Below are 23387 nucleotides of genomic sequence, written 5' to 3'. Positions count from 1 at the left end.
TCCATCCTGAAAACCTCTCGCCCCAGTTCTACCTGGGAGGGGTTCCAGTCCTCCTGGCGGTTAGCTCGATATTACGAATGACTTATAAAGGTTTAAAAGTAGTTTTTCATGTTGCTCTGAAGTGAGAAAACACATTCAGGCCTCTTTAAAATAGATTAGGTGCTAATTTGATGCTAAATCCAGTTCTTTCAGCTGGAGCGGAAAATAAAACAGGGGAAATAATTAGATCTCAAATGCATCTTTAAAAGTCCTCCTATTTGACTATTAAATCAATTTCTTGCAGGATAATTTGACAACTTCCCCCAATTTTGTCCCTAATGGTTAAAAAAAAAGAAGAAGAAGGGGGGAAAACAGGAGAGACAAAGAAACGGAATCATATTTTAAAGTATTCAAATCAATTTTTCAACCTGAAAATACCTCATAAAACTTCTGTTTAGCACCAGATTAATACATCACCATTATAAGTTTCTCCACAGTCGACATCTTTAAGCTTACAAAAGAACAAACTGGATATTCTGCTGCAAAAATATGATTTATCCCCCAACATTTCCATTATTTTATTATTTTTTTTTAGCTAAAAAATGTTTCAACCCAGAATCAAATTATTATTTATTTGCATGTCTACATCTTAAGGGGAGGGAGGGGGGGGGGTTGAGAAATAAAATATCCTCCTAAAAACTAGCACAGAATGGGAATAAAGTGCGATGAGATGAACTTTCCACACATCATCCAGCTAAACGTCCTCCCGTCTTCTCTCCATCGCGCGAAGCTCCTCTCCCTCGCTTTTACATCCCATCCAGGAAGCTCAAAGCCCTCTGGTATCTGTAGTCATGTTAGCAGCAACATCATAGTGAGTGACCCAAAAACCTAGACCACCGCAAAGCCTCTCTCTCCACAACCAGGGTCCGCTTTCCTCCTCTCCGGAAAGAGGACCGACCCCTAGAGAGAGGCAGTTTTTCCGTCTTAGCTTAGCATCTTGAATTTCACTTTTCATTTCATGGGATTGGGGGGGGGTGTTGGGGGGGTGGGGGGGGGGGGGTGGGGGGGCATCCCATCTCTCCTCCGGCTGTGTGGTATACCTGCTGCGTTGGGTTTTCCTTTCCATGCACAGGACACAAACTCCAAGCGAAGCCTCGTGAAAGTTAATGAAGTGGATGGCAACAGGCCGTCTTCATCTTCGCCTTTAATTCAAATTTTTAAAAAAAATGGCGGCATAGAAGGCCTGGAAACCCCCACCCACCCACCACCCTACCCCCGGGCAGTTTATCAACCCCCATATTAACGGTTTAAACGCTCACATATTAAATGTCTGGGCGGGTCGAGTCGCCGACGAGCCGTAAATTTAGGCCAGTATTTGCAAAATGTACAATAACAATAACAATCCCAATGCTTAGCAAAAATACGGAGAGGCCCTGATTTGTGAACTGTCCTCAGAACTTTTATGAGCAGGACAGGAGAAAGTCCATCTGGTCCGGTTCTTAGACGTCAGACGTTCCCCTTCCATTAGACGCCGTCCCATACGTCCCTCTTGGCAACCCCCGGGACGAGGCAACGCATAAAACAAAAACCCGCCTTTGCAGGTTTCACCAGTATTTTACGGCGTGAAAAAGTAACTGTGTAAAACAAATTATGTCTGTGAGTTGGGGAGGCATGGGTGGGGGTGGGGGGGGTCCCCCCCCTACTCCAATTCAGAGGCGGTTTGAGGGATTGATGCGACTAAGAGCTGTGACGTTTCTGCCGCTTTGAGGTATTATCTGTGAGGTTGTTTGATAGGCTGATGGGAGATTTCTCCTCTGCTGTCGCCGTGCATCAGAGGAGGCCCGAGGAAGAGGAGGAGGAGGAAGAGGAGGAGGAGGAGCGCACTGATGTTCGGCTATAACTCAGGGAAACTACAGCTGGCATCAGCAACCGGCATAAAAGCGAAGGTTTACTTCAGCGAATCTGCTCCTTCTCCATCAAACAGATGATTATGAGGCCGTCAGTGATGATGATGAGGGTGGAGGAAGAGTCCTCCGATTCCTTTACAGAAATTATAGCTAGAAATGTTCCTTTAAATACTTTTTTCCTATATAAGTATTTTCATCCTCCAAATTAAAAGCATGTATGTGATGTTAAAGTGATTAAAAGATGTAAATAAATAAAGGAACGACTGGGTTTTCTTTCTTTTTCTTTTTTTTTTTAGACGGAATGCTCCTTTAAAGCTGGATCAAACGCGCTCCGACTTGACCTCTAATGTTACCCTATGGGAGCAGAGTGTGTGTTGCTGCTATATTCGCACAGTAATTCTATTTCTGAGGCTCATATGATGCTGCTGTACATCAGATGTCATCGCTTAGAGGATTTTATATCTCTGTTACGAAAAAAGTACAGAATTAAAAAAGACAAGAGGATAAAAAGAGAAAAAAGGAAATACCCAGAAACTTCACAGGGGTATTTATGTGCAGCATCTGAGCAGAGATACTTCTAGATTTTGCAGTTTTTCCATGTATTTCTAAAGACATCCTGCTTGTTTTATCTTGGTATAAAAGGACCAGTTTTAAAGTTTCAGCTGTTGGCCGACGCGCGTTACTCCCCAAAGCGAAACTGCGCGTTCATCATCAGTGGTGCGTTTTATTCAGCCGCTGCAAACTACGCAAGTGAGTGTCGATGCTCTGGAGGAGGAGGAGGAGGGGGGGGGCTCTGATTCCTTTCAGAGGTATGTTTGTTCCATCAAACGCTGATTTACGACATCGGCTGGATGCTTTTTTTTTTTTTTTTTTCCTCCCCTAAATGAGCTCTGAATCATCGGCGTGAGACGCGGCTTCCTCCGGAGACTAGAAAAATATTATTACATGGTAAAAAACTTTTTAATTTGATAGCAGGCCAAAATGTTTCCAGCTGCCCCCATCGTCATAACCAGTATCAAATCTTTTATTTATGGGCCTTTATTCCAAACACAGTCGGACTGTTTTCTCCCCATGAAAGGAGAAAAAGTGTGAAGTCGATATGGAGAAAGTGTGAAACACACATTAAACACCACCGGGGAGTTTGTGTTTGATGTATTGCATGTGAAATATTCATATCCGCCTGCAATAAATGCGTCTTTTCTCTCCGTGCGCTCTTGGAGCCGCCGTGCGTCTTTACGCACAACAAAAACTTCACCAACGCTGAAAGTCGAGCCCCCTTTTCCCTCTTAGAGGAGCTGTCGCCACATCTCCCCCCCCAGAAAAAAAAAATAGAGAGAAAAGAGACATTATTGAGTGCTTTTTTAAACATGTTCGCAGTTTTCCAAGCATCTTGGACTTGCTTTCAAAACCAGCTCGTTGCCAACAAGTTGGGAGTGGAAGAAGCGAAGAAAGAGAGAGAGAAAAAAAAGACATCTCAAGTTAAATTTAAAGATGTGTTTCTCTTGGAAGCCTGGCCCTGCTGCCATAAACCAAGGGAGACATTTTCATGCTCCACATTCTTCATGGTTTCTCTCTGAGTTTCCTCCCTTCCTTTCTCACTCCACCTTGGCTCCAGAGATACCTACTGCAGCTCTGGCTGCGGGCCACAACCAGCGGGGTGCTGGGGTTCCTCCCTCCCCTCCCCTCTCCGGCCCGGAACGGGAGCCCTGGTCTCAACCGTCTCCTCCTGGCCGTCCTTGGATGGCTCGAACAGTGGATGATCCCTTTGAGGATCCACCTCCTGGACACCACTACTTAAAGCCTCCTAAATAACACACCGGCCAGCGGTAATCAGTTCTAAACCCAGAATCCTCTGACCTACCGCCATGTTTTTAATGTGGTCGTGATGGAACCGTTTTATTGCAGGCTGCAGACCGTCGTTTTGCGCCAGAACCTGTGTGGCAGCACGCTGTAATTTGTTCAGGGTGCAGAAGGTTTGGTATTAATTAGACTGGCCCTTTCCACGAAGGCCTGAATTCATTGAGTGATGCACACTCTGGGATTGGAGGGGGGGGGGGGGGGATTGGGTGGGATTACCGCCAAGCTCCAGCCGCCTGCTGAGACGCAAACGCAAAAAGGAGAGGATGTAAAACGCGCTTGCATTTCAAATGACCTGTCATCAGCAGCAAATTTTCACTCCGCTCCTCCAAACCGGGGGTGAAACCGCCTGCGGCTTTACGGACTAATCGGGCGTTCGGTCCAAAGCGTCAGACTGAGCCCAAATTATGTCCGTGAAAAGGAGAGAACCTCAGAGCTGGCTCTCAAAGCGCGAAATTATTATTCCTCTTCTGAGGGGAGACTATCGTATTATATGGTCAGGATTTAAGCTTCGCGTATAAATTCTAAAGTGTGGTCTCAAGCGCTCAAAAGCTGGTTGAACTCAGGTTCTCCTGCTGCAATAAAAAACGTGTTAACGGGACCAACGTCAGTTTCTTCTTACTGAAGACAACACCTGAGGTCACCCTCAGCATCTTCTCCTCTTATTCTAACGCTCAATATTTGATGGGAATTCTTCCAGAAGATGATTTTTGTGCCATAAAAATGTAAACTAGCGAACGTCCGGCTCATTTTGAAGTTAAAATAAAAGGAGGGCAAACAGGAGGGGTCTAAGGTGGTTCGAGGGTCAGGGGTCAAGGAAAGGAAGATGGACACCAGGTGGGGGGCATCAAACGGAGTCCACTAAAGGGCCCAATCAGAGAGTTTCCTACTGTGAAATAAAGAAAAATACAATGTTGGAAATTCAACTGAAATTATGAAAGAGGTAAGTTTAAATTAAAAATAAACTCCAATGTATAAATTGGCTTCTCTGTAGATCACATGTTTCAAACTCAAGGCCCGTGGGCCAAATGTGGCCCTCCACATCATTTCATGTGGCCCACGAGAGCAGAAAAGGTCTAAAAATAAAATAGGTCAAAAGTGTGCTTTGACCAAAAACTACATTTCCCACAATGCAGTAATTCAGCCCATTTGAACTTTGACAAAAACGTTTTTTTGAACAAAGTTAACGTCCTAACTTGTGATTGATGTTATTTTTCTTTACTTTCTTGGTTAGTTTGATCCTTGATTGATGGATTATGTGGGTTTAATAATCTAACAAATTAAATGCATTTATTATAACAGAGCAAATTTGTTTCTGTCTAACTGTAATGTTTGTAACTTCAATAAGTAGTAAATTCAGATTTAACATTAAGGAGTAGTTACATTTATATATTAGATGGAGTTACTTTCAGTTACTTTTATTAGTTACATCTGGCCCATTGAGGACAGCCGTTAAAATGAGCTTGACCCCCCCCTGGTTTAGATGCATCGCATGTCGAATGTTCACTTTTTGGCCTTCATCACGGCTCGCAGAGGATTTTATTATCATCTGAAGAAGCTCTCTTTACCCTTAAAGTAAAACAAAACCTCTGCAGCAGAGAGCAGACACACACACACACACACACACACACACACACACACACACACACACACACACACTGACAGACAATCATTCAATCATTACAATAGTTTAATCCACCGACCACCCCGGGGACCAATCAGAGTCCAGCGTGTCACGCGGCTCATTGCTCACGCCCTTTTATCTGATAGCGCCGCTCATTATCTGCCCGGGCGTCGTGGCGTCAGACCCGGTCGTGCACCGTTGTTTACATCTACATGTGTTTGTGGCGTCAACACTCCACAGAACACACACACACACACACACACTCTCTCCTGATGGATTATGGGGGAATTCTTCTTCACGACTCCCGCTCGTTACGGGGAGGAGAGGGCAAGAGCGGGAAAATAAATAAGACGTCACTTGGGTTTATCTTGTTCTTGTTCCAAAATAAACGGAGCGATGGCGGAGAAGCGCTGCAGGGCCTTTCATGGCCGCCGAGCGTTAAACGCCGGACCCTTTGATCAAAACAATTTGGACGGAGAAAGTGCCACACGGCTGTTGCCACGACAACCAGAGGAGAGACACCACAGGCTTTGCGAGAAAGCAAACAGGTGATTTATAGAAAGCGGCGTCCAGATTCGGGACGTCAGGTTTACACGAGTAGCCTTCTTTGCATCGACGCCGTCGCAGGAACGCCGTTTTTTTATACGGCTGCGACTTTTTTAACGCGACGCAAGATTTACGCCGTTTTACCGAGGGTCACAAAGTCGGCGCTTTCATGCAAAAGTCGAGAACGCCGCGCAAACGTCCTTTTCTGGTGTGCGTGTGCAAATGTTTGCACGTATTCAAGTGCACGAACGACCGCGCCAGTGCACGCCCTGTCACCCACATGTGTGAGGGGTGAGAGGTCAGATCCTGCAGGGGTTTGTTTGGAAGAGAAGACGCTCCACAGCTGGACGGATCGTCTGTGCATATCTGACTATAAAACTTTACTGAGCGTCACCAGAGCCAGCTGCTTCTATCAGCGGAGATGGAGTCATCCCCACTCGGGACGGACGGAGGCCTCAAACCCCCCCCCCCCCTCCTCGGACCTGCGTTTGAGGTGCGTTTAGGTACTCCTGCGTGTGTCGGTTAAACCACGCTCAAACGCAGTCGTGCTTAAAATGTTGCAGAGACACAATGAAGAATCGCAGGTGTTCTGAAGTGATGTTTCTACAAATAGAGAAAACACAAGAGGGGGTGGGACGGGATGGGGCGAGGCGTTTAGCGATGTAACAAATGTGCAACTCATAAAAAGAGCTAGAAAAAAAATACTTTTTGTCGAATTTACAGTAATCCCTCACATATTCGAGCATCAACACGTGCGGCTTCACCTCATCGCGGATTTTTAGTAAGTAGTCATGTGATACCGTATGAGCATTCTATTGGCTGACGACATCCGGAAGTGCGCTCCGTTCCGCGAGTCTTGGACTCCGTGAAACACAAAAGTGCTTTAAAATGTCAGAGTGTTTTAAAGGTAATACAGATAGAAGGTGGTTTAATATCAGTATGGGGGGGGGGTTCATAATTGTTCGTTTTTGTGGTTGGTTCCTGGAACGCATGAACCGCGAGGAGAAGAGATAAATCTGACGTGACTTGAACGCAACACGTGACCGCACCTGTAGCCATGACCAATCGCGTCGTGTTTCCATCCCGCACATATAGAATTATGTATTCATTTTGCACCAGTTTCAATCCATACACGCGTACTAACGTTAATCTGGTTTTAATCTTGTTTTTGCTTGGGGTTTTTTTTGTCAGATTACAGGAAAACTTCGATATGTTTCAAGGACCCCTGATGAGACAGGAAATCACTTTTTTTTTTCCCAACATGGCGGTCGTCCCAAGAAATATTAAAATGATTAAAAGTTTCCTCTCGACACACAGACGAATCCCAGCCACACATAATCTGCTCGCCGTCCTCTTTCCCCGTTTTCCTCTGACATACATTTGACCTCAGGCTCACAACATCCATCAGGTGATCATTACAACTCGAGGGGGGGGGTCACGACCTGTGGACTCCAATCGCCACACCTCTGCCTCTTCCTGCGGTAACCCTGTGCTGCATTCAAAACCCCTCATTTCCCTTCAGACTGAAAAAAAAAAAAGTCTTCATAATGTTTCCCGCGGCACGAGCTCGTGGACGGAGGCATACGGCGATCCTTCCTGACTGCAGGAAATGGTCGCAGGAAATGGAGATGCACTGCGCCGCTTTGAGCGCCGCTCAAGTTTATTTATTGAGACACATTCCTTTTTTTTTTTCTTTTTTTTTTAACTTTTTCAAGCAAACACTCGTGTGTGTGTGTGTGTGTGTGTGTGTGTGTGTGTATGTAATCCAATTAGTCGTGCCACAGATCCTCTTCATAAGTTGCTGTTTGAGAGGACGGAGGCCTCAAAGGGACATCTGGCTCGCATTAAAACCGCCAGTGACGGGACGCAGCCGACGCGAACAAGGCGCTGCAGCCTGTAATTACCGCCAAACGGGGACGGTCAGCATGTCATCCCCAAGCTAAAACAGGTTGTTGTGGATTTTCCATCATTCAAACAAGCTCGACTTTTCGATTCATCTCGAGAGAGAATGACTCAATTTAGTCACTTTTGGAGAAACGGTTCCCGTGCTGCTGCGCGTCTAAAAAAAACCCAAAAACTTTTCCTTTTTCAGGGGATAATGGAGATACAAACAGTCTCTCATATTCTTGGCGGTGATGTCAGACCAGAAGATTTAATGGCGTTTTAATCAGCTGGACAGGAAGACTCAGACGTTTTGGGATGCTTCGGCCTTGGAGTCGTCTCTTGAGTTCCTCTCCGGTTGGAACGCTTGTTTAGTTTCCTTCATAGCTGCTTTGAGTATAGCGAGAGTCGAAAATGCATCTCTGCAGCGAAGACAATTTACAACTTTTAAACTCTTCTAAAAGGAGGATTTTTTTATTTTTTTTTGTTGGAAATGAACGACGCGCTGAGCGTTGGTCGGAACGTCCCCACAGGGCCTCGAGTCTCGCCCCGACGTGGAGACAACACCTTTATTATCAACGTCCTCACGCGAATCTCACCGTCTCCCTTATTTTTCGCCGTCGATCCTTGGCTTCTCCAGGTCGTTTCTCCCCCCAGGAACGCAGACACGCCATCCGACTTGTTGGTTTTAGGGATAACAAACCGCCACCAGGAAGCAACGGCGAAGCCTCCCTCTGCAATATCACTTATCATCGTGGCACGATGGAGATTATTGACTTAACTGCTCTAAACATCAACAATGACTGATTTAAAGCCCCCCTCCCTCTCTCAGTGGTGGACATTTGTGTATTTTTCCTGACTTGGGGAGGTGCGGCATTAGAGAAGAATATCTTTATTTATCCTTTTTTGGGTGGAGACGCAGGCGGCGAGCTGCACAATCACAATAAAGTCGAAGCCAAATGTTTTGGGGATGCGGGAGGGCGGGGGGGGTCTGGTACTCGTGTGTACAAAGATCGATATTTGAGTTTGCGTATTTTAAAAGATTTTATTGCATGTAAAGATCGCAAAATAAAATAAAGTGGTGCTTGAATTGCGTGCAGTCGGAGGAGACGCAATGCATTCTGGGACACTTGAGTATGTGTGTGTGTGTTTGTGTGCATTGGAGCTCACGCCAGAGAAATCCTCGCTAATCTAATACACATCTGTGTTTTTCTCACACAGTTGAGGATAATCTGATACCCGGAGTGAATAAGACGTCGGTTTGGGATTCTGCACTCGGCCAAAGTCAGAATTTATTCTGAGGTCTTTATTGTAAATTTGCGTTTTTATTCTACACGTGTTGCTTTTCTAACGCGCTCCAGGGTCACACGGGTCCTGCGGGCTCCGCCGGCGTCTCAAACATACGTGAGCGTTCACTTTTTTTTTTTTTACGCATGACATGACAGACAACGAAGCTTAACCAAAAGGCAATAATTTACTAATGCACTCCTCATCGGGGCTCCTCCGAGGGGGCGGGGGGCGGCGGGTCTCGTCTGCATCTGCTGATGGATGCTGACGGCTTCCATAGATGGACTGCTGCTGATAGGGAGTGACCAGAGAGGAGCCTGATTAAAAGTGGTGCAGCACGGCAGGAGGGTGATAACCCCAATCCGGCGGTGATGAATCCACTCCTGGACGGGCCGCGGTCTCATTAGGGTCTGACCTCGGCCAGGCACCGCATGTCCAAATAAACTTTTTGAAACAATCCTTGCTTTTATCAGCAGGATTACACTTGTTTTCCTTTTCCACGTTTTTTTTCCCTTGTGTGGGCCGGAGTAGCCGCCATCCACCCTCCTCCTCCTCCGCCGCCGCCGCCCCCGTCGGGTCTTGCCTCTATAAACTCAAGGTGTGATTCACCAGGCCCCGGCTTTGCTGTGTTTACACAATCCCGGGGTCTATCTCCTTGGATTAATGAGCCCAGCAGCACCATTAGACAACTATTTGTCCCGACTAATCTGCAGCCAGAATGAAATAGTGAGAAAAAGTTGGAATAATCTGGCCTTTATTTGTGATAACGTAAACAGTGGGGTTGTTTAAAGGATGATAACATTAAATATTGGGCCTGGGGAGGAGGTGGGGGGGGGGACAGAAAGAGGTAGTTTACATTCTCACTGGAGTAGTCTTGATAACAGGCCAGGGGGAATATGAGCCCCTTTAAATGTGTGCATTAGTGTAATTTATTGGGCTTTCCTCTCGGCCCTGCTGTTCCTCCAAGCGCTTTTTTTTTTTTTTTTCCCACCCCCCCAAACAAAAGACAGGCCAAGAATCCAGGATGAATGGGAGTGAAAAATCATTCACAGCTGATAATGACATAAAACAATGCCATATTTGCGCTTTAATGAGCGCAAAAAAACTTTTCAAGCAAATTTTGGAAACTTTTTTCGGAGAAGAGCGTCGGCAAAGGGCGCGGCCAGGGATTTCAGAATTCTTTGTCTGGAAGTCGTTCGATATTTTTTAACCAATTTATGTCCAAAAAGGAATGACCCTGGGAATTAATGAGGTTCTGGCCGCAAGTTCCAGGACTGCAAGGTCAAGTAAATCATGCTTTAGGGCTCCAGTCCTCCCCAACGCTGCTCCCCGACTCCATATCCTGTGATAACGGAAAGACAAGGGGGCCTGAGAAATACCACCTCATCGACACTCGTGTCCGTCCAGTAGAACATATTTTAAGAAAGCGAGCGCCAACCAGCTGTAAAGGCTGCTTTTAGTGGAGACTCCGAGCTGATGAATGGGAGCGGGACAGGAGGTCACTTTTCATTTCACCATTTTTGCAGCCGGTCGTTGATGTTATTTATATTTCTCTCCCCAAATGCGATGTTTTCCTCTTCATTTTCAATTTTTTTTTAATTTTTATTGAGGGGGGGGGTGTGTATTGTAAAGATTTTAGCTTGATTTAGCTGCTCTATTTCACGTTGAATGAATACATGGCAGGGAAAAGCTGACATCATGAGAAACGACACCGAGGTACCGAGACGAGTAGCTCCGCAAATCAGTCAGGCTGGTTTTTTCATGCAGCAAAATAATTAACCTTTTCATTTAAAGGTGGTTAAAATGCTATAATTTTAGCAGTTGTGTTTAATATTTCATATCTGAGAGGAAAAACTGAAAACTTACTCAAATTTATTCCCTCCACAAGATTCTTCAAACCAAAAAGTTTTCCACGTCGTGTGAGATTTTTTTTTATTTATTTTTTTTCCTCCACATTTCTGTCCGATCAAAACAGGCATTAATAAGATATTGCTTTTCTTGCATCCACATAATAAAAGCTGTGTTTTGGAATCCGTGCGGCTTCGGTCGGTAAATAACGCATATGGACGCAATCCGATCCACATGAATCCGACTGTAAAGCAAAATAACCGTAAATCCTGTCCGTACTACTGTAGATCAGGACGGGTGGGGCTGGACGGTTGCCAGTTGAACGCTCTGGAGTGGCTCAGAGCGTCTGGCGGCGCAGAGCGGATGACTAATACTTTGTGATGTCGGCATCGGGGTGCCCTGCAGCAAAAAGGTACTTGACCCCCACGAGCCGAACTCCAACCCGACGTGCTCGACGCATCCTCTCCTGGAAAACTGTAAGATCCATCATATAAAAAAAAAAAATTCTCAGTAGTTTTTTTTTCCTTCTTTTTGGCTCTTGTAGTGAAATAGTTTTAAAAAAATAAACTGTAAATTCATCAGGTTTTTTTATTGACTTTCCTGCTCTAGCTATGCCTTCATTCAAGTCAGATACAGATTAGCAAACAGCAGCTAACAGCTAAAGATAAACCAGCTTCACCAGGGCTTAGAATAATAACACTACAAGGATGTAAAAGAAAGAAATGTTTGTCGCTTATGACACTTTCTAGCCTACAATGCTATCATTCAATTAGCCTTGCATTTGATTGATGGCTGGTGGAACAACACATATATTATAACTGATATTTATTTTTATTCATATACAGTAGTACCTTGGGATTTGAGTTTAATTTGTTCTGTGACTGAGCTTGTAACTCAAATTTTCCTGTTTAAAATAACTAAAATCATTTTTATTTGTTCTAGCTTGTAAAAAAAAAAAAGCCCCAAACCCCCAAACATTTTATTTAAAAAAATCACTTTTTTCAACCAATAGACATGCAGACTTTACCTCTGAATAATTATATTTAAATTAAGTAAACAAATATAAAGAATAAAAAGAAACGCAAAAGTCACGAGAACACCAGGACTACGTCGTTACTGCACCAATAAAAATGAGATCCAGGCTCCGCTGATATTGTATCCATCCGCCAACACACGGTAAAGAACGAGACCCGGTCTCACTGATGGTATATCCATCCGCCAGTGGTAAAGAACGAGATCCGGTCTCACTGATGTTGTATCCATCCGCCAACACACGGTAAAGAACGAGATCCGGTCTCACTGATGTTGTATCCATCCGCCAACTAGCTGTGTTGTCCTGAAACACGACTTGTATCACGGATTTTCTCTCTTGTGTTGAACAAAAATATAGACGGCGCAACGGCTCGTATCTCAAGGTACTACTTTACACCTTATATGCTAGTGGTAAATAATTTGGCACCAGAAATAACACTAAACAATTCATACCTGAACGTATGCCCTACCTGGACCTACACCAGACCAGTCATGGATTCGGGCCCCTGGACTGCCAGACCCCCAACCCCAACCGGACCCACCTTGTAGCTGAAATCCTTTCCTTTTGGGGTCCACCATCTAATTACTGACACTTTTGGAGCCGTTGATTTGAAATATTTTGCATCAGATCCCATAAAATCAGCTTCCTTGAGGACGGGCTGTTGACATATGAGAGTTTAAAGCCCCATTAGCGTCCTGGAGACGTTACCCAAACTCCTCCTCACGCACTTCGTGTGTGAAATCAATGCATCACTGATACGACTTCAGACTCATCGCTCCCATTTCACAACATTACTTTATCCACACATTCCTTCCTCTGTCATACTTTACCTTTTAGTAGCTCATCCTCCCAGAAACAGTTAACTTAACATATGAATTAGACCCAGGTGACAACTCTGAATAAATCTGGCCCCCGTCTGCGATTATCTCCATTACATACTTCACCTCGTGTTAAAACAAACGGCGCAGTGATGTCAGCAGTCCGTGTCCGACCGGCTGAGGAGAAGCAGCCTCCAGCCTCTTGGCTGACGGCTCCAGACGAGCACCTTGATGGCTGTAATTACTGTCATGTTCCAAAAGAGATGAGAGATACCAGAGGCGCAAATAAAAACCTAAAACGGTTTTGATATGATGGATTTCTTCATCTTTGTTTAAAAATTCCTCCAGCTATCTGTCTGGATTCTTGAGGAGACGATGATTTGAACACCGTCCGTTCACCTCGGTCCGGAGAGGTTTTATAAATCAACGCGTTTCGGAGAAAGAGAGAGAGAGAGAGATTCCGGGGGTTTGCATGCAGACTGATTTCACTAAATGTCTGCCGTTGGGTGTTTACATTCATCCTAATGCACTCAGATGACACTGAATCTAAACACATTCACGCACAGACGCTCCACCGCTCTGCTTTACTGGCGCATTCCAAACCAAGACCGTCTTTTACGAGTCCAGCTGTCTCCGAACCGAAGCTGCTCGCTGGTTAGCATCTAAACATTAGCTGTCAGCCGCTGCGTCAACAAAGATCTGACCAATGTGGAGCGTTAAAACAAAGAATTTTTATTGTTTTGAGTATTTTAAAGTATTTAAAGTATTGAGTATTTTATTTGAGTATTTAAATTTCCCAGTTTGGGATAAATTAAAGTCAAAGTTTAGCACTGGAGACCTTATTTAAAGCATGAAAAATGTAGTTTCTGTTCAAGAATGACGTGATTTTAAAATAGATATAAATAGATATTATGAGGCTGATCAGAAAGACAGAGGAGGAAATAAGACCTGGAAGAAGGAACGCCGCTGCCGGGGTCAACCTGACCGGGATGGTGACATCGGTATGATGAAGATGAAGCGGTCCAGAGGCCCCGACAGCGAACGCTCGCCGTCCCGTCAAATTTTATGGCGCAAAAAAATCAAGTTGTTGCAAAATGAGTCATCACTTCATGGAAATAATTCATGACATTGCATGACTTCAGCAATTTGATGCTTAGAAATAGAAAATGAGAGTCTGTTGTTGCCCTGGTGAGCTATCCAGCTAAGACGTGTTTAGTAGCAGGAAGTAGCCTTAAATTCTAACCCCACATGACTGTACGCCGGTTTCCTGGCGACTTTAAACCGCACAAAGGCGTGAACTGAGATGAAATGATTCATGTCTTGTGCCAAATCCTCCCAAAAGGTTTCACAGAAATCCCTTCGTGAAGGTTTTGAGTCATCCTGACAAACGCACGCCAGCGAAAAACACAAAAGCATCTTCTGCACGCCAGACATCCAAACTGATCCCTCATTGGCCGGTTCGTCCAGCGTAATTAATCAGACGCGTTGATCCGCCTCCAGCTGCACGTCAACAAACAAAGCGATCCAGCAGGAATGCATCAGCAGTCGGGGTGAAAACCAGAACGTAATATCTGGATTTAATACTGTTATGACTGTTTAAAAGACTTTTTGAGATGCAAGTGCGGTAAATGTTTAAACCGCTGGACTTTAAAACGTTGGTCCTCCTGCACAACACATCATCCTCTCTGCGATCCCCAGGAGATCTGCACTTATTAAACCTTAACGCTTGTGATCTGATGGACTCCAGTTAAGTAAATGTGTCACAGTAGGAGCTGCCACATCCCAACGCCGAGCACGCCAGAAACTTCAGAATGAATGACTCCGGCGATCCGGCGAGACTTTTCACGGCCCGTTTCTCCCCTTCCCTGATCGTTGCCAAGGACTGAACACGCCGGGGAGATAAAAATCTAATTTTCTCAAATGGGATTAATGCACATACAATAACAGAAAAGAGGAATGAATGGCCTTACTGTATTAAACAAAAGATGTACATGATAGCCCCTGTGTGGTTTGTGAAGGAGGGTTAGCCGTGTGTAAGCCGAGCTACCGATCTGTTTAACGTTGGGGGAATGGGAGTCTCCATTTGGACTCTCAAGACACGCAGAAATATCTCTATTAAGTTTTCTCCGTCATCTCTTTTTATCTTTGTGGTTGACAACATTTTCAAGGCCCCAAAAACACAACTTTTTAAAAACGGGACTAAATCTCGTGAAAACTCGACTCTACCGCTGGCAGGTCAAGGGTCAACACGCTACTCCTCGGAAAACGATGACATCAGCGCCCAGCTTTGTGCTTGATTCGTTAATTCCGACCGAACAAAAAACGGAATTCTGTTTGTAAGCTGTTACATCGCCACCCGCTGGCCCGGCATACGTACTGCAGCATCTCCAATCTTTTTTTTTTTGCTGACCCATGCGAGCAACGTTCACCTCGGAAACGTTTTGAAGTGAACGCAAAGCGAAGAAAAAAAAGCTGTCAGTTAAAGCTTTTGTCACGTAAATGGTCGTCATAGCAACAGTAAGTCAAGCAGCTTCATGGACGGATGCATGGACATTCTATGATGGACAACCTCTCAAAAGCACACTTCTAGTGTAATTTAATGGGTTTTAACTTGATCGACCTCTACTGAGTGCCCTTATATACTTTTATTTTTGCATTTGTCCTTTTTCCTGTAAAACCCTTCAGAAGCCGAGGAGCGAACCAAATCCGACCTGACCTCGCCGTTAGACGTCTGTGTTATATTGACTTGAGAGGGATTGACTCCTCCGTGTGCCTCCCCTGCTTCAGATGAAGGGCAAAGGGTGTTAGGAGTTGCCAGTTCTCACCACAGTTTCCTCTCCTAAGTAGCTCTGATGCTGCAATAACACCGTGGTGCCAAAAACAAGACGGGACTTAAAGCGAGGGATAAAAGACACCTTCAGCCTTGTCAGCATCGTTTTAGCCTTTAGAACCCAGACGTCAGGCCATCGGGACGGCGTCAGGTGTGCCTTACATCGTAAGTGACAAGCTTAATCTCTGGGATCTCCAGACAAACTATCACACAGAAAGAAGGCCGACGAGTCGAGCATCGTGGGTTAGAGAGGGAAGAGACGAGCGATGCACCGCCCCTCCTAAACCGCAGGTATGATTTACAGAGCCAGATTGGTCGCCTGCGTGAAATTAATAATAGGAAATGCAAGGGTAGTCCTGCGACTCGTCCAAGATACACTTTCCCCGGCTCACCGGGACCCTGGAAAACCTGGGTGGCCTGAAAACCGGGCTTCCTCTGGTTTCTGATGTTCATGCTTTTGTTGCTATGACAGGCGCTTCACCACAAAAACGTGGTTTGGGTCAGACAAAGTGGACAAGCTGCGATAGCATTATACGGCACCGTAATTCAGACACAGTGGTAAAAAAAATTAAAAAATAAAAAAATGAAAAAGATGAACTCTTCGCTCTGCTGTTTATCAGGGTTTTCGGGGTCCCACGGTGGAGTTTGTTCCCACAGGCGGAGAAAGGAATGAAGAGGAGGATGAATTTTTCAAATCCGATTGTTTTTAAGTACGTCACTTTTCCAGAAATCAGAAACCACACGGTGCATTATGGTCGCTGGATGTTTTGAATTACTCCAGCTTCTTAATGGTTCCTCCTTATACCCCCGGCCCACAGAACAGTTTCTTAGCGGTTTTAGAACTCATTGAGTTGGATGTTGAGTAATCTGCTTTCTAAACCTAACCTTCACACTGATGTACGAAGGTCTGTTCGCTTGGTTTCTTTCGAGGCGGCGGTGTATTTACGTGTGACGTAAGATACGTGCCAAAAAAGCCACACGTGTGAAAATTAAAATTTTCATTTCATTTGATGAAAAAAAACACTTTTTCTACCTAAAAAGAGGCATGAAATCAAATGTAAGCCTCTTTTTTTAGGAGACTTTTTTTATTGCTCATGGAATTTTTTTAAAATTCTTGTTATTTTCTGAACTAACAGAGGATCTATGGCCCATTACTCTATATGCAGAGCATTGTGAAGAGGTAAAAAAAAGGGGGTGGGGTGGAACGTTTTGTAAATCTTGTGTCACCAAAACCGCTGCAGGCAGGATGAATGCGTCGACTTCGCCAACAGGATATCCCTTCAGACTAACTCGCTGCGCCGCTGATGAGGATAACAGAGGGGGCATTATTTTTGCTCAACAGCTCGGGAAGGTGATAAAGGGCTCCCAGAATGTCTCGCAAAAGGGGTGCAAGCAGGCGAACACGCATCCACGCCATGTTGACGCAACATTTCATCTCCCCGGCTACAAGGAGACTCTCTGTATGTAAAACCCTCAAAGAGGCCTGGCCCCCAGGGGTCATGGAGGGGGAAAAAAAAAAAAAAAAGCCTCCCGGACACGTCCCTTATAAAAACGTCTTCATCTAATAACGCTTGAGATGCAGCTGGAGTGGGTTTTTTTGAAAAATACTGAATATCCAATCTGTCTGAATTTTCCATTTGTGCAATGAGACGTTGAGCGCAGCTGTGATGCTTAGCGGGGCTTTCCTGAGGAGGACACCGCTCGGTATTCCCACACAGTCACATGTTGTTTGATTTCATGAAAATTCATTTATTTCTACTGTCGCTTTGCTAATTCTTGGAAATTTTTTAAATACTGGAGTCCTTAAAAACCCAAACGGCGCTCAGAGAGAATCGTTTTGCTAATGCTATCAGCTAAATGACAGACTACGTTTACTTATTCTATTGTGAAATTAAAAAAAAAAAAAGCTTTATTTCTACATGCCGCTAACATTCGTGGTCATGTGACCTCCTCCAGCTCTCATTGGACATCTGTTCGACTAACCGCCCCGAGGTGAGAAACCTCCTTTTTATCGACCGTAATGAAATAACATTATTTATGCAGATTTATAGTATGTTTGACTATTTCTAAGTGATATTTGGAGTTTTTTCAGGGGAAAAAAAAAAAAAACACACCAGGAAGAATAACTCAGATTAAATTGAGCGTTTAATTTTTTGGAATAAGTGTGGAAAGTGATTTTTTATTGACTGAGAAGGCGGTAAGAGTGAATTTAAAGGAGTGAAGCCGATGCGGCCGGCGACTTGATTTTTCCGTTCTGGTGAAAACAAACGTTTGTGTAGTCGGATATTAGTTTTGGGTGGACGGGGAACAGAACAGCTGATGTTTATGAGCCGGCAGGAGCAGGAAGTGAGACTTTCTCTGTTTCCACTGTGAAAGTCTCAAACCGTCTCAGAACAAACGGCAACAAGATGAACTCTATCGTCTCTCCTACGGGTGATTAAAAGGAATAATTCCTGTTGTGACTAGAAGAACTGTTTTACTTCCCCTCTATTCACCAACAAATGTGAGTTCTTTCAGTCTAGATCAGCCGCAAAGTTACCGAAACAAGCTTCTTTCTTTTCCTCTTTACTTCTGTTATATATGAGACACTTACAACCTTTCTAAAGGAGATGCGGGGATATTCTATCGGTGATGCCGTGAGCGAAACACGACAAAAGCGTAACATTTGCATATTTTTTTAAAAATTCACTGTAATAATCCAAGTTCTAACACCTCATTTTCTGCAGGTTTAATCCTAACATTGTGAACGCAGGACCAAGCAGGGCCAGAACATACATCACTGAGCATCACGAACACGATTGGAACTACAAAGTTTTGTATTTATTATTATAAGTCGTAGAATTCAGATTGAGGTTTGTCCTCAAGAACCAACCGGCTGAGACCAATTGCCTTCTATTGTCTTTTAAAATGAAGCTAATTGCTAATTACCCTTGTAGGAATTCCATCCACGCAGACACACTGACTCACACCGAGGTGAACGCCGAGGTCCGGTTCGCTTGTTGAGACTTCAGCGCCGCCTCGCCGAGGCGTTCAGTAATGAGGCCTCTCCATCATCGCTATAAATCCCGTGACTTGTTGAAGGGAGCTGCTCTCAATTATAGTGTAGGTGGTAGAACATAACGCTTCTTTTGTAGCTCTGAAATCATTTCACAGAGCTCCGGCAGAGCTGGCATAATTTTTAAAAACGCCCCAGTCTGAGGTAGCCCATTAAAAATACTCATAAACATTAATTTTGCCAATGGGATGCGGGATTATGTTACCGCCTTGGCAGAAACGTGGATGAAATATGTGGTTTTGCATTGGATGAAATCGTTCCCAGCGAGTGCTCGTTTCCTTTGAAAGGTCTATAATCCAGGACGGTGACGGTTCGTCAACTTGGCGCGGAGAAAACCGTGGCGCGGCCTCGTCGTGACGGCGATCGCTCAACTGAAAAGCCCGTAAATCTGGGAAATGTGCCGACTGATGAGTGGAGCACGTTTCATATAAAGCTCGATGGATGAGGGGCAGGAAGTCGGAGACCTCGACGCGACCTCGACCCGTTTGAGTTAAACCGACGTGACGATGAAAACGTTCACACTTCTGTCTCAAAACCTTAACAAAAACGCCAGTTATAAAAAACCAGAACAAATCACCGCTAGATAAACTAACTTTAAACTAACGTAGACTTTCCCACATGGCCGATTGAAGATGTTGCGTTCACTGACTGTTATTCTCTTGCACATCCGTAAGCAATAGCAACAGAAATCCAATCAAAACCATTGATTAAATGTGCTTTTACATATTTTATTTGGACGTTCTATTATTAAAACACAAGTTTCTCCCCTCAACTTCACACCGGTGATGCTACGCTAGCGTTAGCTGCGACCTCATTCTTAATGACATTTACTCAAATAACAATAAGACCCTTTCAGGTGCTGTGGGTGTGTGGAGAGCGGATCACACCGAACCGAGGGGTCGGACACGTGAGCGGTCCTGTGGTGAAGGAGGGCTCGGCTTCCTGGCGCACCTATTGATGCTTCGTCAGCAATCCTGACCGGCGCAGGTTAAATTTATGGGTAGGTATTTGTCTCTGCCACTCGGTGCGGCAGAAAGAAAAACACCTCACCTCTTCATCGGTTTTATTTTGAGGCCGGTGACGTTTCCCCTCAGAGGAACCAGCCTGGCTGCACATCAGAAACCTGCTGAGTGCAAACTGAAAATGTCAAAAACACTCCATCACTCTCTTCTTCAATGTTAGCGTGTGGTCTATAGTCTTTTTTTTTTTTTATTCCTTGGGTTTGTAACCTGTAGTATTTTTTTTATAAATTATTAATACTGGGTGTAAAGTATTTCAATTTCTGGGTTATTTAACTGTAATGCTGGTGATAATATAACAGGAAGCAGTAAAAATGTGTCATTGTCAGAATGAGGAAGTAAAGATGCTGCGGTATCAATGTAGTTTTCTGGAGAAATTATAAGTTATTGACCAATAAATGACCTCAAGGTGACCATATTTCATCATCAGACAGGAAAGTAGTATTTAAGCATCTAAAAATGACCAGGTACCTTTTCCAAACCCTCATACCTTCACCTTTCACACCTTTCTGAATCTAGTTTGAAATATGTACAGTGGTATAAAAATGGGGAAGTACCATTTTTTATTTTCCTGTCGCGTGAACTTTGGAACACGTTGCCTTCCAGCTGCTCCAGCAGCTCAAAACCCCAAAAGTAGTTTCACTTCTCTGCGGCTCAAGTTCTTCGTTGAAGTTGCAAAACACCTAGAGAGCAGGTCGCCTGGAAACCACGTGTTGCCCTGGAAGCATCAACACCAGAGGTCTCGCACGGGAAGGACTTCCAGTGCGAGAACAGTTCTGTTTATCCTGGGTTGCACAGTATAACATATAATTATTATTATTATTAGGTATAATGCATGATGTGGAAATCTCCTTTTACTGGGTGGAGACCAATGAGGGATTGCCATCAAGTCTTCAAAGGTAAAAAAAAATCAGAAAGGTGGACAAGAAGAGTGTGAAAACATATTTTATGGCCAATTACAGGGAGTCAAACAAGCTACCATCACCAATAAACAAAAGAAGGAATTCAAACGGAAGAGGATAAAATGAGCCACAGTGAACACGCAGGAAGAGGAAGAGATGAAGGTATTAATAGTGATGGTCGGGTGAAGAAATAAAGAACACATAAAACCCCGAAACCGTGTGGTGGGAGAGGAAGGATGGAGTCGTCCGCAACACCATCAACAGCAGATAAAATGACTGCAACACCGTCCATCAATGTACACTCCTCCTTGGAGGTTTTTAGAAACCTTCCCTTCCACTGAAACAACACACTTCCACCAACACTACACCAGAAACCTCCAACTAGTGTGAGTTTGATACCTCAAAAACCCAGTTCATGACGTGTGAAGAAACTGGTGGCCGCACGCCCAAAAGGTAACCAAATATTCCTTTCACACTCCCGCAGAACGCTGCCGAGGATCGCTTTCAGGGTTCTTTTAAATCATTCGGCACACCAAGTGTCGGTTAGCTCATATTCGGCCGCTCAATGGCTTGACGGCCGTCTCTTAACGATAGATATTGTGTTGCACGACGCTCGGAGTTCCCGTGCCGATTGACAAATGGACGATTAACCGGAGCGAGTTCACGCAGAACGTCTATTTAGTCGTCTTATTTTGCTGGAGTCCATCGCGTTTAAGAAGGTTTTTGAGACTCCTGGTTGAGGTGTCTGAGCGCCGAAGGTGGGCAAGAAACAACAGAGATCTCGGGGAAACGGCCCCGACTTGGAGCCGCACATTTGTCAATGTCACAGCGCCGACTAATTTGTAGTACAGCTGTTTCTCTCTACGATGTGTTGAAACACTCTCGGAGAAAATCGGGCGGGTCCGGCTCGTAATAAAGCACCCTTCACGGGGCGATCGGGTCTGGACCGGGACGCCCATTGGCAAGACTGGCCTGTGTGAAGTAGCAGTAAGCCTCAGCTGCTCTAATTTGTAAACTAAGCGAGAGAAAATGGCTCAAAGAGTGTGTGTGGCACTGGATACCGGAGTTGGGGAGTTGGGGGGTGGCGGGCAGAAACACCATATGTTCCTGATTGACGATGATTGAATCAAGAGCAGTAGCAGAGAGTTGATGTTTTCTAGCCGGTTGAGAAATCTGGACAGGAAAGATCTCGCCGGAGTTTAAACAGGCAGGACAAATCGATTAGCGACGAGCCATTACTCCAAAAAAAGAGCGTGTGGAAAGCCTCCCCGCACGACCGCTCTCCTGGAAGACGAGCTGGAAATGCATAAATCTCCTCGTGCGTGACGTCTAGTCGAGCTTTTATTCTGAAGGAAGAGTCGTTTTTATGTCGGTAGTCGTAAAAGTAAGACTGAAGAAACAAAATTGGATCTTTTTCTTGAAAGTAAAAACCTGCAGGAAGACATGAAAGAGAACCAAAAAAAAAAACCAACAAAAAAAAAAAAACCACACAAGTTCCCCAAAAGGCCAGATTGTGACAAGATGGCCTCTAGTTGTGCACCGGCGATTGACACGGACTGCTCAATCATTCCCTTATAGGCGTGTGCTGCCAGGTCCAGCTGGCTTTGACATTAGCACCGGGTCCTGACTGACAGAGGCCCCGGCCTTGGGCTCGGACTCCCAGGGGCTCCACAGTACATTCAACTCTCCTTTTAGCCTGTTGATTTACCGTCCCCGGTGGCCGCTCGTTGATCCATTTCCCCTCTCAGTTTGCTCACAGGGCACCCCCGAAAAACCTTCCTCCTGCAATATATTTGCTTTATGATTTCCTGAGGAGCCGATGAAGAAAAAACAAGCCCCCGCACGCTGCACCTGTTCCAGTTAATGTGCAGCGTGGGGGCCCGGCCCGGTCTCCTCTGGTCTCGGCGACTTGGGAGCTCGCGGTGTCACAAGCGACATGTGGATCTTCCATTTCTACCCCCATGACCCTCTTCCAGTCGGGACCGAGCGGCGCGGGATAGTCGGGCCCATTACGTGTGTGTCGGTTTAACACGCACGGGTCAAACTTGGGTGGGGGGGGCCCCCACGTAGAGTCTTGCTGTGTGTGCGTTATGAACATGTGTGCGGGTGTTTGTGCAGCAACATGGAGCTGACATTAATAAGGGAAAGTGATGGGAACCTGCTTACGTCACTTTGCAGATGTGAGCAGATGGAAGGTTTTCAACCATCTTCAACTCAGTCGTCATGCATCCCATAATAGAAAAGAAAGAAGAAAAAAAAATCGCCTTATTGACTCTCCAGGAAGTGGATTCTACAACAAAACTGCCTCCGTCCAGATATTCGGCGGGCCTGTTGGCGTGCACGCGCTCCGGATGCTCCAGCTATTCCACGACCCCGGTTTGACCTTTGCCACTGTCTAAACTCATAAACCGACATACGCTGAGCTGCCAGTAATCCTCAGTTACAAACATGATATATCTGATACAGCGGGCAGAGCTTTTTATTCATTATATCAGCTCCTTAAGCGAAACACCAGGCAGAAATCCCCCTTTGGCCTGAAAACGCGATTCATTTATTTCCCCGTCTGATATTTCCATTGATTTAAATGCCTGGTATTTGTTTTCTAAGTCGGAGGAGAGTGAATGATAATGTCAGTAAATTGCCAGAAAATCCAAAATCGTAATTCAACCAAATTCCTTTTTTATTGTTGGGAGGTCAGTTCTCATTTTGGGTCAAACAACCCCCCCCCACCACCACACACACACACACACACACACACAGCCCAACTCCAACTCTCTTTCACAATCACTTATTAGCTGACG

This window comes from Antennarius striatus, chromosome 19 (genome assembly GCF_040054535.1).
Source record: "Antennarius striatus isolate MH-2024 chromosome 19, ASM4005453v1, whole genome shotgun sequence".
In the NCBI taxonomy this organism is placed as follows: Eukaryota; Metazoa; Chordata; class Actinopteri; order Lophiiformes; family Antennariidae; genus Antennarius; species Antennarius striatus.
The sequence above is the reverse complement of the archived record's forward strand: the minus strand, read 5'-3'. Positions refer to the sequence as shown.